This window comes from Tamandua tetradactyla, chromosome 16, assembly GCF_023851605.1.
Source record: "Tamandua tetradactyla isolate mTamTet1 chromosome 16, mTamTet1.pri, whole genome shotgun sequence".
NCBI lineage: Eukaryota > Metazoa > Chordata > Mammalia > Pilosa > Myrmecophagidae > Tamandua > Tamandua tetradactyla.
Window position 1 is genome coordinate 36,916,346 of NC_135342.1, and position 15,786 is coordinate 36,932,131.

Sequence of the window (15,786 nt, forward strand, 5' to 3'; positions counted from 1 at the left end):
AGACAGAGGAAAGCCCAGGGACCATGGGAGCACAGGGAGACACATACACACCCAGTCTGGGAAGGTACTCACAGACGATTCTGGGAGGAGCTGCCAAAAGAAAAAATCACCTCACCCAATCCTGGGTCTTCCCCTTCTCCTCCAGGAGCTCTAGGGAAATGCGGAAGGGACTAAGAAACAAAAAGAAAAATCTGTCCCTGTATTCCCCCATCAAAGATTATTCTTCTGCCCAAGACATTTTCAATAAGAGATTCACAAAGGGAGGGGGCTAAGAAAGGAACGTGGGGTCCCCAAGCCCAGCAAAGAGCCCACCTATCTCAGAAGAACATTCCACGGGGTGGACGGCTGGGTGGACTGTCAGGAGACAGCTGAGCTGGCCACGGAAGTGATGAGGCAAAGATTCCCAGAGGTGAAGGGGTAGGAAAAAGGCACTAGCCCACAAACCAGGAAACTTTCTGCCAGAACCACCCCAGAACCTGGTTCCCCTCCCTTCTGGTCTGGTTACCACCATCCAAGGGAAAGCTGGATGCAAAGTTACAAAGGCTTCTCACTGTCTGCACCTATTCTTTGTCACCTCCCTGTGTCCACAGAGCAAGAAACTCTGCACCCGCCCCACCCCAACACACACACACACACACACACACACACACTTGGCAGAAACTAGGAAGGGAGTAAGGGAGGTGGAGGCAGAAAACTAGAGAGAAGACAAGGGAAAATCAGGACTCCTCCACTGACCTTGCCATCTGACTACCTGCTAAATGGCCCTTGAAAGGTGTTTGGTAAATGGATTTTCTGTTTTAAAAAGGAATGGCCTTGGGCAGGCCACGGTGACTCAGCAGGCAGAGTTCTGGCCTGCCATGCCAGAGACCCGGGTTCAATTCCCAGTGCTTGCCTATGCAAAAAAAAAATAAAAGGAATGACCTTAATTTAATTTTCAAGCGGAACTCTTTCCACTGCAAATAACCAAATTTAACTTAAGAATAAAAAGATGGAGGTGGAGGTGGGAACTGAGTCCCTGAAGAGTCCAAAGGTAGCTTCAGGTATAGCTGGATCCAGGTGTTCAAAGGGGGCCTCTACCTCCTGCCCCTCGGTGGCTCTCCTCTCAGCTAAAGCTCTCCCCATGAAGCAAAGGTGGCCCCTGCAGCTCCAGACCTGCATCCTGTCAGCTCAGCAACCCTGCAGGACAGGAAAGCATTTCAGAATGTTCCAGTCAAAGTCCTTGGGCCGCCTTTTGGGACCAATCGGGTCAGGTGAGAAACCCAGAATTAAATGCTGTGACCTGGGGATGGGATTCTCTCCTGAGATAGGAAATTGCCCCCCGGGGATGCTGCGAGTCTTTCATGAGATAGGAAGCCTGGGCAGGGTGCCCAAGCCTTCAGCCCAAGAGTGGGTCAACCAGCCAGAACTACATGGACAGAGAGTTGGCCAGTCCCCAAAGAAGATGCCATTGCCAAAAAAAAGGGTGAATGGATGCCGAGCAGCCAAAACATATCCAGCACCCCATTCACAAACCTGGGGGTCTGGCTCCTCAGGGGAACTCCACGCAAGTAGAAAACCACTGTAGGGACAGGTCTCAGCCTGGGCCCACTGAGAACCCATCGCTCAGGGCATGGATGATCTTTTTCCCTTCCTGCGCCACCTACCCCTTTTCCTGTGTCCCCCCCCAGCCCCCCCAGTCCCACCCCTGGGCACCCACCAGCCCCAGTCCCTGGGAGACCATTTGGGAAAAGGCAGCTGTCCCGCATGTGCTGGTTATTGATTTAATTTCTGTTTACTTCACTGTAAGCTTAATTTACTGCATTAATGGCATTTTAATCCACTTGCCCGTTGCATGGAGCTGATAATGCCACCCTTCTGTGCAGCGGCAGTGACATTTCTCTGTGTCCTGGTCCTTTACTGGGCGGGGAACAGGCATCATTCCTGAGATTGCTCCACTCCCCCACGCACATGTCACCCATGGCTGGCCCCCTGGGGATGGGGGACACTGCCCCCTGCTCTCTGGGTCTTTGGAGAAGTGGGCTAGGGTACAGGGCACTCTGGCTAAGAACCCCTCACTGAATCCAGAGGGAAATGGGGCTGCAGCTGTGAGGGAGCTGGGCAGGGATGAGGAGGACACTGTTGGGCCCAGGAAGGGTCAGCCTTGAGCAAGGTCTTTGAAATCAGGATTAGAAACAAGCCAGACTAAATGAGGGATTGCAGGGTGGGCCATGGTGGCTCAGTGGCAGAGTTCTTGCCTGCCAGGCCTGAGACCCGGGTTCGATTCCCGGTGCCTGCCCATGTTAAAAAAAAAAAAAAATGAGGGATTGCAGAAAAAGTTAGACAAATTTGATTGTTTCGTCTGTGGTCCACATTTCTGATGACCTTGGGTGCATCCTTGTCCCCATTCTCCATCTGTCCTAATGGTACCAGCAGTTAAGCTTTTCTTGAGTCACCAACACTAGGGGATGCCTTCCCTGTAAATGTAGGATAGCATGGGTGGAAGGTGCTGGCTTCATCATTAGGAAATCTATGTTTGAAATCCAGCTCTGGCCATCAGTCCACCTCTCTGACCACACTGGTAAGATGGGCACTAGAATACTGGCCGGGCCATCTTCACAGACTTGGGGTGGTCACTGGGCCAGAGACAGGCAGGAATCCTGATGGAGTAGAACTGGACATGGACACATGTTCCAGGCACCCACCATGTCAACACCCCATCCTGACATTAAGGTCACATGCCTGCACCCCAAAATCCTGCCCTTGCACCAAGCCAGAGATTGACCCATAAGATGCCCAACTTCACGTGGCCAGCAGTGGTCCAGAAGGCAGGTTGCGCTAACCAGCCGGATGTTCATTTGTGGAGAGTGAGTATCTACCTCTCTGCAGAGAGAGTAACCGTGATGCCCAAAGATTAAGACATGGTCAGGGGGTGGAGGCCAAGAGACAGAGAGAACAGCACAGATAGTCATCACAAAGTAAGAGCAGGAGGAGGAAGAGGAAGAGAAGAGAGCATTTATCAAGCTCCTGCTAGATTTCAAGCAGCATCCCAAGTGCTCTATTGTGTCATTATATTTAATCCTCATGTAAAATAAGGAGAAGGCGTGGGGCAGCAGAAGCCATGTGACAGTAGAAACCATGGGGCAGCACAGGACACTTGACGGCAGGAGCCATGTGACGGCAGAAGCCATGTGACGGCAGAAGCCATGTGATGGCAGAAGCCACGCGACAGCCAGAGGAGAGGAAGGGAAAAGTGGTTGGGAACAAGATGGCAACAGGCCCAGAGGGAAGCACAGGGGCAGCCCCGGCAGCAAGCCCAGGAGGGCTGCTGCAACTGAGCTGCTGCCTTTCCTGAACAACCAGCCAGCGTCCTCAGCTCTGCCGCCCCCCATGCTGCCATGCCCCTCTCCTGTGTTTCTTATCCTTCATTAATGATGGAAAACTGAGCAGTCCCTACCTTCCACTCTGAAAGAACCAAGCCAGCCCAAATCTTTCCCTCATTAATTTTTACTGGTCCTGGCCCTCCCAACACAGCAGCAATAATCATTCCTTCCTGCTTTGCCCCGGCCCTACTACTCCAGCTACTGTGGGCCCCACTGTGACTGTGGAGCAACTCTGCATCTCTGTCGTGAAAAGCCATGGAGGCACACATCATTGCCTCCCTGTTGGGATGGGGATCCCACATGCACATGCACACATACACACATGCACACACGCATGTGCACACACACACACAAGCATATGCACACATGCATATACACATGCACACATGCATATGCACACATATGCACACATGCACAAGCATATGCGCTCATATGCACACACATGTACGTGTACATGCACACACAAGCACACATGCACATATGCATGCACACACCCATATGCACACACATGCACATGCACACATATGTACAATGCACATGCACATGCACACACAAGCATATGTGCTCATACGTACACACATGTACATGCACATGCACACACAAGTATACGCACACATGCACGTGCATACACATGCATACACATGCACACACAAGCATATACATGCATATATACACAAAGGTCCTGAGACCCAGCCTGCTGCAATCCAGGCAGCAGGGCATTCCGGGGGCTGCAGGACAGGGCTTGTGGAGAGCCATGTACCCTGTGATGACCCTAGGCACGTCCCAGGATTAATGGCGACCAGGATTAATGGCCCTCAGCAACATCTTGGACCATTAGGCACCAGGGAGCCCCACACCTCAGTGCCTATTACTTAAGTGGAAGACATTAGAGAGCTAAATACAATGACTAACAAGGAGGGAATTATCAGGGGTGCTTCGGCTGCGCTCATTACCTGGTCAGGCCCTATGAAAGGCAATCATGGCCAGAGGCGGGGGGTGGGGGGGAACAGGCTGGCTCCGAGTTCACGTTCCCCTCCTCTTTTCCTCCACCTTTTTTCAGACTTCTTTTTGGCCTGGAATAACTTTTCCTTTATGGCACTCCTGTGGGGGGGGGGAGTGAGTGTGGGGACCAGGGCGTGGAGGTGTCTTTGGAATGTCATTGTCTCTTCCACATCCTCTGCTTTGGGAAGCAGCATCCCCTCCACCCAGTCAAAGACAGCCCCCTGCCTTGTGTAACCATGCTTCTCCAGGCCTGCCTCTACCTCCCTGTCTCTACCCCAAGGTATTCTGCATCATTCCTCCCTTTATTCCACACGTTTATTGAACACTGTTTTTGTTTCCTAGGCTGCTCAAGCAAATACCATGAAATGGGGTGGGTTAAACAACAGGAATTTGTTCACTCATGGTTTGAGGTGGAACATGATTTTCTGTGACACATACAGCTTCAAACCATCACAAGCACTTTAGGATACCAGATCACTGGTTTTCTATGGTGACAAAGACCAGTGAAGTTTCTGCCTTCATAAAGAATCTAGTTTAAAGGAGGAGACAGTAAAGAATGACCAAATGTGTCAGAATATGAGGCAAGGTCTTTTCCCAAAATTATCCTTTAAAAGTGGGGAGCTGCCTTGTGCTCAAATCTTTACAGTCTTTTCTTATATTACAGGGCTCTGTTCTCAACTACTTACTGCCTGAACTTGAAGTACCATTTAGGAAAGACACATTAGTTCTATTGATGCTAATTTTGGACACTTATAGAGGTCACGTGATGGAACTAGGGAACGCAAAAACAAAAAAAGCAAAGCAAATAAGCAGAAAAATAATATTCTTGGAAGGGGGGTTGGGATCTCAAAACTGTAGGTGCTGGATGGCATTTGGACAGCAGCCTTTTAAGGATCTCATAAAGAGGCAATCAAAGTGGCTATTTTATGGAGAACACGGATGGCAAATGGTGCTCACGGCTTTCCTTTAAAGTTCTCAACAGCATTAGGCGTGGATTCAAAAGGCACTGTCTCCCACAGCGCGCTGAAGGAAGTGAAAACACACAGGCTTTGGAAAACTGTGGTAGGTGCCTGAAGAAATGGTTTCCCCTGAAAAGGAAGGACCCCATGGAGGAGGTGTATGGGATAAGTTTGAAAAGGACTGACTCGTGACGTGTTAAGGCAAATGAAGTATTTCTAAATGAATGGACGGTCTTATATATATATCAAATATGTATTACAGCATAATTAATAATTATGATAAGTTTATATTTATGTTTGCAAATAGATCCCCAAAAGTTCTCATCTGTTTATTGGGAACACAGGGGATCCTCTGAAGTTCAGATATTAAGGTATTAACAGTGACTTCATAATAAGTGTATTTTATTTTATATTACAAATAACAAAATAATTACAAATGGTAATTACAAAATTAGGGTAGGGTGCCAGGTGATCTACAGGATATGTCCCTAATGAAGGATTGTCTGAGTTGGCACTGGAGGATGAAAAGAAGCAAACAGAGTCAATGGAAGGGGAAGGAAGGGCCCTCTGGGCAATGGGGGCAGCAGATGCAAAGGCCCTGTGGAGAAAAGGAACGGGGTGGAAGGGGACTGGGAGGCCACAAGGCGACTTTTAGGGGAGCCTGGAAGGCAAGAGGCCAGATCGGTCAGGGACTTGTGGGGATCCTGCCTCAATCTCAGGGGCAAGCGGGAACCAAAGTGTTTCACACATCAAAACAGACTGATCCGTTTCCATTTTAAAAAAATCTTTCTGGCTGCATCACATAATTATTATGCTCCTGTCCTAATTATTTGAGTTTTATGAACCCAGCAACTTGCATTTTACCTGCTTTCATTTCCCTCATTTCGGGTAAGTTTTCCTGACAAATATATTGAATTCCACCTGCCTAGGAAGCCAGGGGTATTTTTCTTTTCCCTCCACAAATGGGATGAGCACGCAGCAGATGCTCAAAGCAGCCTCAGAACACAATGTTAGAATCTGGAGCAAAAGGGGACACAGCCAGTTTGAAGGTCTTTCATGACCTCGTGGTGGACAAAGGACTTGGGGACACCTCACAAGGAGCCAGGACCCCCCTTTCCTCCACAAATTCCAAAGCTGCCCAGAGCAGGGTATCACCCACTGCAGACCCATGGCCTTGAGCCCCACGTGGACAGGTCTAGATGCCGCAGCTGGCCACAGGACCCCACCATGTCCTTGACCCCGACACCCTAGCCGGATCCTTCCATCACATGACATCACACCTCACAGGATGTCACACCTCACATGACGTCACACCTTGCATGACGTCACACCTCACATGCAGGCTGGGTCTCAGACATGCCCAAGGGGAAATCAGAGCCAAGTCAACAGTTGCCTTGAAAATCCCTGGATGAAGTTGCTGGCTGGCATTTAGGGGTCTTTAAGCACAGGAACACCCCTTTAGCTCACAGAGTCCCACACACTAGGAAAGGCAGGTAGGCAATGGGACCCTCTGAGGGAAATTAGCTTCACCACTCCTGTTGCCCCAGTGCCCACTTGCCTGGGGACATGCATTCATCATCTCAAGCCTCGTGGCTCCACTGTGACCCTAACCGGACCTACGTGGGGTGTCCCCCCAGTGCTCTGCTCTCCAGCTGTTTGGAGCTGCAGCCAGGCATAGGCCCTGGCCAGGTGGGTGGTGCCCCTGGGGTGGGGGGACCGAAACTCAGGGTCTGCGGGGGGTGGGGGGTGGGGGGGGGGACACTGAGAGCGGGCGAGGGGCCAAGGACCGGGGAAGGCAGTGGCCAGTCTCATCCGGCGCCCCGCCGGGCTGGCGGCGAACGCGCGGGGAGGAGCAGCTGGCCATCCCGGCTGTGGGCTTCTGCCCGCCTTGGAGTCAGATGTGCCGCGATAAAGGAAGATTCCATTCCGCTCCGTTCCAGCCTGGCCCGGGCTAAACCCTCCCCGCGCGCCAGCCGCCAGAGCCTTTTCTGGGCTTCGCGTGCGCGCGCGTGCTTAAACCGGAAATATTACCTCGCATTTTATTTACATTTTCGGACACCGAAGCTGGCTTTAGAAATACCCCCACGCCGCGATGTAGAAGGAGATGGTACAACTCTTGCACGGTTGGGGTGGGGTGGGGGGGCTCCACTTCACCTCGTCTCTCCTTTCTGCTCAAATATTATGCCAATCCTGATTAATACCAGACCAATAAAATCATCTCCGCAATCTGGTTAGAGGCTTTTGTCTTCCCAGATGGCCTGCAATGTTAATGTGTGACAATTTCAACAATGAACTAGGACTGTTTTATGGAACCAACATTTGTTCCACTGCTTTTTTTTTTAGACTCAGAATTTTGACACAGATGGTACAAATTACTCAAAAAACAGAAATGTTCATTTAGAAGGCTTAAATATGTGGTTTTACTCAGGCCATCAGAATATTTTACATTTGCAATTCAGTAAATTTACTAACAACCCTGCTATAATTAAGGTCTGCACAAAAAAAAAAAATCTCCTTTCTCCAGCTTTTTATATCTATAGAGTTTCATGAAAGCCAGAAAAAAATATTATTATTTATTCTCGTTGTGCAATGTTCTTATTTCCTCGTGACATATATTGCTTGCCTCTGCTTTCTGTTTCCTTCATGGCTTGTAATTGCTGCTGAGGCCGGAGGAAGAAGGGGATAGCTGGGCTGCTCCGAGGCCTCCCCCTGCACCCCATGAATCAGGTTTCAGCTCCAAGTCACTGATGCCGATTGCTACAGCAGCAACAGCTGCTAGAACCTTCTCTTGTGAAAATGACTGTCTCCTTGCACCTACCATTGACCATCTCCGCAGGGGCAGATGCAAAGTCCTCTGACAGCTGCAGTTAGTTCTTTGTTTCCAAACGGATCCAGGTTCTCCTCTCGATGTCAGGGGATATCACTGCTATTATAACTATTACCTGACACTGGAGTGTTCGTTCTGGGCAAAACCCTTGACATGAATGAACCAGTTTAGTTTAATCCCCCCAGCAGCCCTAGGAGGTATGAAATGGATGAGGAAGCCGAGGCTCGGAGAGGTTCACTGTCACCTTAGGAGCAGCCTGGAACACTAACAGTGGATAAGAACACTGCAGATACAAACTGAGACTTTCTGGCATTTATTCAGTGCCATGCCTGATTCTAGTTCTTTCCATGTATTATCTCATTTAACCCTCCTTTTTAAAATGCAGGGTCTGGGCTTAGAGAAGTTAAAAGGAGAGTTGGAGCTCATCGGGGTAGAAATGGCCAGTGGGCTGACTGGCTCTCACCCCGGCCAGGAGCTCAGGAGGGAGGTGGGAAACCACGGAGGGAGCTTGGAGAAGAGCATGCTGCCTGCTGCTCTGGCCCCTCAGCTCCAGGATGATGCCCAGATGAGGGGGGAAGCTGTGAGACTTTCAGGATGATCCCAGCCTCGGGGTCACCTTGGGAGGAGAAGAGGCCTTCTCAGACCTCAGCTCCCTGCAAGGAGCCTCCACCTCTTCCCTTCTGCCTTTCCCCAAAGCTGCCAACTGAATCTCCCGATGCCTCCAGTGCAAACTTGGGACTTTGGACAGGCTCCGTCACCAGCACATAGATTATAGAGCCTCGGTCTCTCCATCCTCACCCTCACACCACCCCCAGTTCCCAGAGCCCAACAGGTGCCGGGCCTGCTGCAGGCACCAAGTACTAAGAACCTACTGCAGAATGGAAGACACAAACCACAGCCTTTCCAAAGTGCTTACAGCCCAGCGCAGGTCAACATAAGCCCCTTTGAACCCGAGACAGCTTCTGGTGAGCCAGAGGTTAGGGACAAGGCACAAAGTGCAGATAAAGTTTTTGTCACAGCGTTTGGGACTTGAAGGCACTCAACAAATGTTAGCTGTTGTTTTGTTATCATTGTTGCAAATATTCTCTTAGATGTCTCAAAAGCACACCAGTGTGTTCATATCACTGCCCTTCCTGGTCCCTGGGAAAAGTCCTGGTCCTCCCCTCCAAAATCCTGCCTGTGCTAAGCCAATCCCATTGGGCAGACTGCACCTTGGTAGCATTTGTTATTTTATTGACATCAAGTTGAGGAAAAGTGCACCCACAGCCCAGAACCTGATGACACAGAGAAACCTTTTCAGTTTTTCCTTCTCAGAACTAGAGAAATGACCATGATCGATTTAAATGTTTTTTTTTCCAATATCATTTTCCCAATGATAATGATGATAAGAAAAACAACTCAAGGAGCCTGCCTGTGGTTTCATTGGCCAGAGCGTGGCTGTTTTCTTTGTTCCCCAGGTGGCATCTGATTATATTTCTGCATTGGTTCCTGTAGCCCAATTATATAAACAAATTGATAGTTTATTTCAACTTTAGAGTAAAAAAAAAAATTAATGCATCAACTATTGTTGTCCTTTGCTCATCCTTGCAGTAAGTATCATACATTTATGGTTGAGGCTTCTATTCATTAGAACATTCTACTAGCACTGCCAAGTAAAAATGCATTCTGAGTTTTTAAATGTTGTTTCCATTAAAATCAATCACTCCTCACAATTATGCCAATAGTCTCATGATTTTTGCTGTTATGAGCTAAACCATCCTAAATATATTGACAGCTGTCTTTGATAGGATGACACAAACGGGGTGGGGGGAGCAGGCCTACAACTAAATGTCACCAAGGGGAGCAGGCAAGCGCCTCTTGCCGAAATGCACCTCATTTTCATACCCCAGAAGGCATTTAGTACACTTTTTTTTTGCAATGGCAACATACAGTAATCAATGTTTTGCATATTACAATCAATAACACACTTAAATGTTTAAGTTTTGCATTCTTTTGCAATAAATATTGATATATTACAAACTCTGTAAAACTGTTCATTGGACTTTTTGTTTGCACTGTGTACTGTATCATTCAGCAAATAAGTGAGCTAAATATTGTTTGTTACAAAACAGATGTCAAATAAAATTATGCCATATGTGCTATTAAACACTTTTCTTATTTTTTTTCCCAGCAAAACCCAAGACTTAGTTTCAGAAGTGAATGTATTTGGCTTTTCAAGGATTTGAAGCATGAAAGCAACATCTTTGAAATATTTTTAAACCTGCTGGCTTTGTGTAATCCAGTTTTGTGAGCTAATTCTGAATGTTATTATAAGTTTAAAGTCAAAAATATAGACAGATAAAGGGTGACATAGATACGTACACAAAAATCTAGGGGTTCACGTCATCCATTTTTTGCAAAAGAGGGGGAAAATCCTGTGCAAAAGTTTTTTTAAATTAATATAGAGAGAGGAAATGAGAAGAGTTTTTTCTAAGTGACCAGAGACCTTGAGGAGGTAGAAGAAAAAACTTCTTTTTAAATTGGTGTGACAGAAGAAAAGCTTGAGGTCTGTTTGGAGATGTGGGGGTGAGTCGGTGGTGTTGGGGCCGTGATGGCACTGCCCTCCCCCCAATCCTCCCCATCCCAGCAAATGTTCAGAGAGGCTGGGAAGCAGGAGAGGAACAAGGCGTGTGCTGACCATTGGCTAGATGAGGGGCGGGGTGCAAGACAGCGTCCCTGAGCTGTCCCTACCCTGTCCCCACCAGCACACCCTCCTGACCACCCCCCCGTCGAGCCCAGCAGGGCCCTCTCCGCCCCAGCCCTGTCAGAGCGTTTGCATCTCTCAGCCTGGGGAAGTGTGAAATGTGAAACAGAATGAGCAGAATGCAGGAAACATGTTGCTAAGTGCCACTGAGTGAAACAAAATCTGGAGGCCCCAGCATGCTGGCATTGGCACCGGCGGCCGTGATAGTGCCACCCACAAAAGGAGGCGGGAGGCAGCAAGGGGAAAGAGCTGCCCCAGCTGGGGCGGGAGCCCGAGGGCCGCCGTGGCCCAGGCTGCAACTCTGCTCAGACATCCTCAAAGGAAGCCCCCGGCCTTGGGGTGGGTCTCTCCTGCTGGGCCCTTAGAGGGGTGCAACCTCAGAGAAGCCTTGGGGACCCCTTCCACCCAGGGGACCCTGTGGGAACTCAAAGCACCACCACGGTGCTCTGCTTCCTCCAGCTTCTCACCCGGCTGGCATATCTCCTGCATCCCTGCATTGGAGGCCTCTCAGGGCCCAGTGGCAAAGGGACCCTCTATCTCCCAGCCCACCTCAGGCCCCTGGCCTCCTGCCACAACCACCCAGCAGGTATGACCTGAATGCCCTTGGGCTCACCCTGAGCAAGTAGGCAAATGTGTTAGTTTTGCTCCCCAAGACAGTTCAGCACTATATCTGTAAGATTCCTCGGAAGGCCCCATGGGACCCAGTACTGGTCACCCATGTTGTGGCCAGCTTCATAACACCTCCTGGTGCAGCTCTGCCTCCATCCCTGTCTCCACTGCCCCAATAAGCTACCTGCCCTCACACCGTAGCTGCAGGCTCCACATTCCACTTTCTGTGTCCAACTCCTCCCGAGCCTGTATCCCTAATGTTCCTTTTGGTTCCCACTACGATGTAAACTTCTAGCAAAGCTCTGGGTTCAAGGTAAGTTCTTCTAGCAACTGATCGGTTAGCAGATTTTTCCTGGAAATGACAAATCTGTTTTAACCAAGTGGCTTGTTTATTTAACTGATGGCTGCTGTCCTTATTAGGTATTCTTAGTTCACAAGAAAATATGTCTTTAAATTACTAGTAGTTGAGACATGGCAAAAGCTGGCATGGGAGGAATGATTCCCGAGTTCAGACATTCCTGGGAGCTCAGAACGCACCTCTGAAGTGCCCTGGACGCCTAATGTCACTGCACAGATCCCACAGGTGGAACTCTGGACTGTAGTGAAGGTGAGAAAGGCATTTGTTTGCCTTGTCAGCCACTTCCTTCATTTGAACCTCAGTCACTGTCCATTCATTCGTTCATTCATTTTTCAATCACAAGGTTTTATTGAGCCCTCATGGATATGCGCAGCCCAAGTGCAGCTCCATAACTTTGGGCTGGATGATGGACAAGAAGGCAGATTCCCAAAACACCTGAGGAGGAAGACAGAGCTTTGTCACCAGGCCTTGGATTCCAGAGCCAGGGCTGGGGGGAGAAAAACCAGGGAAGCCCTGCATTCCCATGCACTGAAAAGACTCCCAGGCTCAGGAAAGTCATGGCCAGGCATGAGAGGATGGTCAGTACTGCTGGGACTGAGGGGTTTGGCGGTATCCCTGACCTTTGGGGGTGGCTCAGGACGTAGATCTGTGAGACCATGTCACAGTCAGTACCACTCCACAGGGCTGGGTGGGAATCAGTCGACCACCACCCCAGCTGCACTCCTTGGCTGCTTTTGTGGGTCTTTCACATCTCGGAGGTGCCACCATCCTGCCTTCCCCACTGTCTGCAAACAGGATCCAGGAGGCAGGGGGCATGGCCAAGACCCCTCACCCCACCCCCCACCCCATACACACAGAGTCCCCAAGGTCACAGGGGAGAGAGACAAGACCATACCCCTCCTTCCACAGAGCCCCATGGGCACGGTAAGGCTGGAGGGAGCAATGTCACATCCTGGGAGGGGCCAAGAAGGCTGAGGAGGAAGTGGGAGGTACAGCCCACAGAGGCAGATCCCCGGGGAAAGTGCCGGCTCGCAGGCCCTGCCTGTCCCATATTCGCCACCTGCCTCTCCCTGGAATCCCCTGAAAACCTGCTCCTTAGCATCTTCTCTCCCTGTTCTTGAGCTGACTTGTGTGGTCTGCTCAGCCCTGCCTGCAAACCCACCTGAACTAAAGTGCCAAGTTAGGGAGGCTGGACAATATCCTGAGAGCAGTGGGGGTCATCGAATATTTTCAGCTGGGATTGGCGGTGTCTTATCAGATCTGCAATTTAGAAACCCCTTCCTTCACCTGTGTGAAAATCCTTTCAAAGAATTAGGAGACTGGAAGCAGAAAACCCAGTTGGGTGCTGTGGGCGTAGCCCTGGAGGAACGGAAGGAAGGGGTAAGTTGAAATCTGGACAGATTCAGGACGAAATAGGAAAGACAGCGAGTGCGTGGATGGGGTTGGGTGGGGAGGAGAGAGGACCAGGATGAGTCCCAGTTTTCTGTCTTGGTGTCTGGATGGATGGTGGACCCGTTGCCTAGGATGGAAGAAATGGGCCAGCCAATAAGTAATCTACAATCAGATTGCTCTCCTCCTCCTAGGCTCAGAAGAGTTGAAACTGGGGGTGGATGTGAGAGTCTGGTTTTCCATGTTGTGGAAAAAGGCAATTTTGGAGTTTAGAGCATTGCTTCGGGAGCCTAGAGGTGAGGCTAAGGAAAGAACCACAAGGAGGGTGGCATGGAGGCATTTGGTTCACCAGAAGCAGCAGAAGTACCAACGAAAAGAGGTGGGCACACAAGCAAGTAGCAGGCAATTGGCAGCAGTTAGCCTGGATCTGACATTGTTCTTGTCATTTAATCAGTTCCTGCTCTTAACCTCTATTTTTGCCCTGTAAAATGTCCTGGGATTCTGAGACGTCGTGGCTTTTATCTTACCTGCTTAGAATATGGAGGCCTCCTCCATTCCTAACTTTAAAGTAGGGCTCATAAATCCAGCTGGCTAGGAAGATGAGGTGACATCAATGAGTGACAGAGGCCAGGGACAAAAAAGGTCATGCAGCCCTCTGAGACAATTGCTGCTGCCCCCAGGCACAGTGCCTGGAAGACTAGAGGGGGTGGTGGGGACTGTGGCAAACTGGAGAGTACAGGCTCCATTTAAAGAGAGCAGACACTGCTCAGATGTCTTCAGGGCCCTGGACTGTGAACCCAAGGTAGATAAATCTTTTGTTGCTGTTTCATTTTCTCAAGAAATCAAAACTAAAATACAAATCAAACAGAAACAAAACATAAAAATAAAATACTTCTCAATAGGCCAAATAAAAGACTGCAGAGGGCTAGCTTGAGCCTCCAGGCCAGGAGTTTGCAAACAAGCTCCTTGCCTGTTTCAGGCAAGAATCCAACCAGTCCATGCTCTGTGTCCAGGGCCCACCAGCTCAGACCCTTGGGAGCCAGAGCCCAGTGGGTTCACTATCTGCAAGGATGGGAGAAAAGGGAACCTAGAGGGGCCTTCTCCGGGAGCAAACAAAGAAAGATTTCTGAGACCAGGTCTCAAAATGTTCATCAGATTCAGACACATAAAACATGACAATTTGATGGTGTTGGGTAGAAACGGAAAATTCTTTAAAGTTCTAACTAGCCTACATTGAATTCTAATACTTTTTTAATTATTAGATATAAAAATGTTTATAATTTTAGGGGGAAATTAGACTTGGTAATTTATATTTCTTGTTTATACAGTACAATTTGCTGATGAAAAAATGTGCTAAACTTATTGATTCATGACCATAATTGTTTAATTATTTATCATTGCAGAATGGTATTAGCATTGCTAATAATGCAGATGTGCACAAAGGCTGAGGAGGCAGAGGCAGCTTTTGTTTGGGGCGTGCAGGGCTCGAGGAAGGTGGCTTCAGGCTGGAGGGCAGCCGGCCTGGGACGTGATGTGCCAAGGCCACCACCTCTCCCTCCATAAAAATGACCAGAGAATTCTCCATCTTGGCGGCAGTGAAGTTGCTGGACCACACGCTGGCCCATTCTCTCTGAGGCTTAGCCACTGTGATCTGCACTTGTGCTACCCACAGCCCTTTCCCAGTTTGTGCTCAAGCCCTCATCCAGTCTGGCCAAGCTGACCTTCTCTACCGGGACCCAAGGGAGTCAACAGAAGGGTCTGGCATCCCCCCAAATTGGCCATTTAGCTAAACATTCATGTTCTCAACTATCATGTAAATCCAGAGGGGAAACAAATCTAAAATCCAAAAGTCAAAAGATGATGCAAGATCCCAATCCCCATCTCCACGCTCAAAACTTAGTAGATCATCTGATTCTCAGCTTGTGCATCATACACACAGGGAAACCAAGGCCTAAAGACAGCCCATGGATGTTTCTATTAATAGTTTCCCACAGTCCTCTGGAGAGCCAACGAAGAAGCCAAAGGGCCACTCTGAAGCTCTGAACAGAGGACAGGCCAGGAGGCACAATATGGGAGTTCTCAGCACCAACATGCTGGATGTTTTACTTTCCTCATTGCTAAAGCAAATACCATGCAATGGGTTAACCCATGGGAATTTACTGGCTCATGATTTGGAGGCCAAGAGAAGTCCAAATCAAGGCATCGTCAAGGTGATGCTTTCTTCCTGAGGCTGGTGTTCTGAGGATGGCTGCTGGTGATTCTTGGTTCTGCTATCACATGGCAGTAGACATGGCAGCCTCTCCTGACCTCTCCCTTCTCTTCCAGGTTCCATTGACTTTCAGCCTCTGTTGCTCCCTCTATGGCTTTCTCTCTGTCTGAATTTTACTCTGCTTGTAAAGGACTATGGAAATAAGATTAAGACACATCCTGATTGAGTTGTGACACATCTTAACTGAAGTAACCTCATCAAAAGGTCCTACTGACAATGGAGGTCCCCAGTTGACAGCAGCCTGAGGTTGGGTTGAATGCAGTAACAGAGC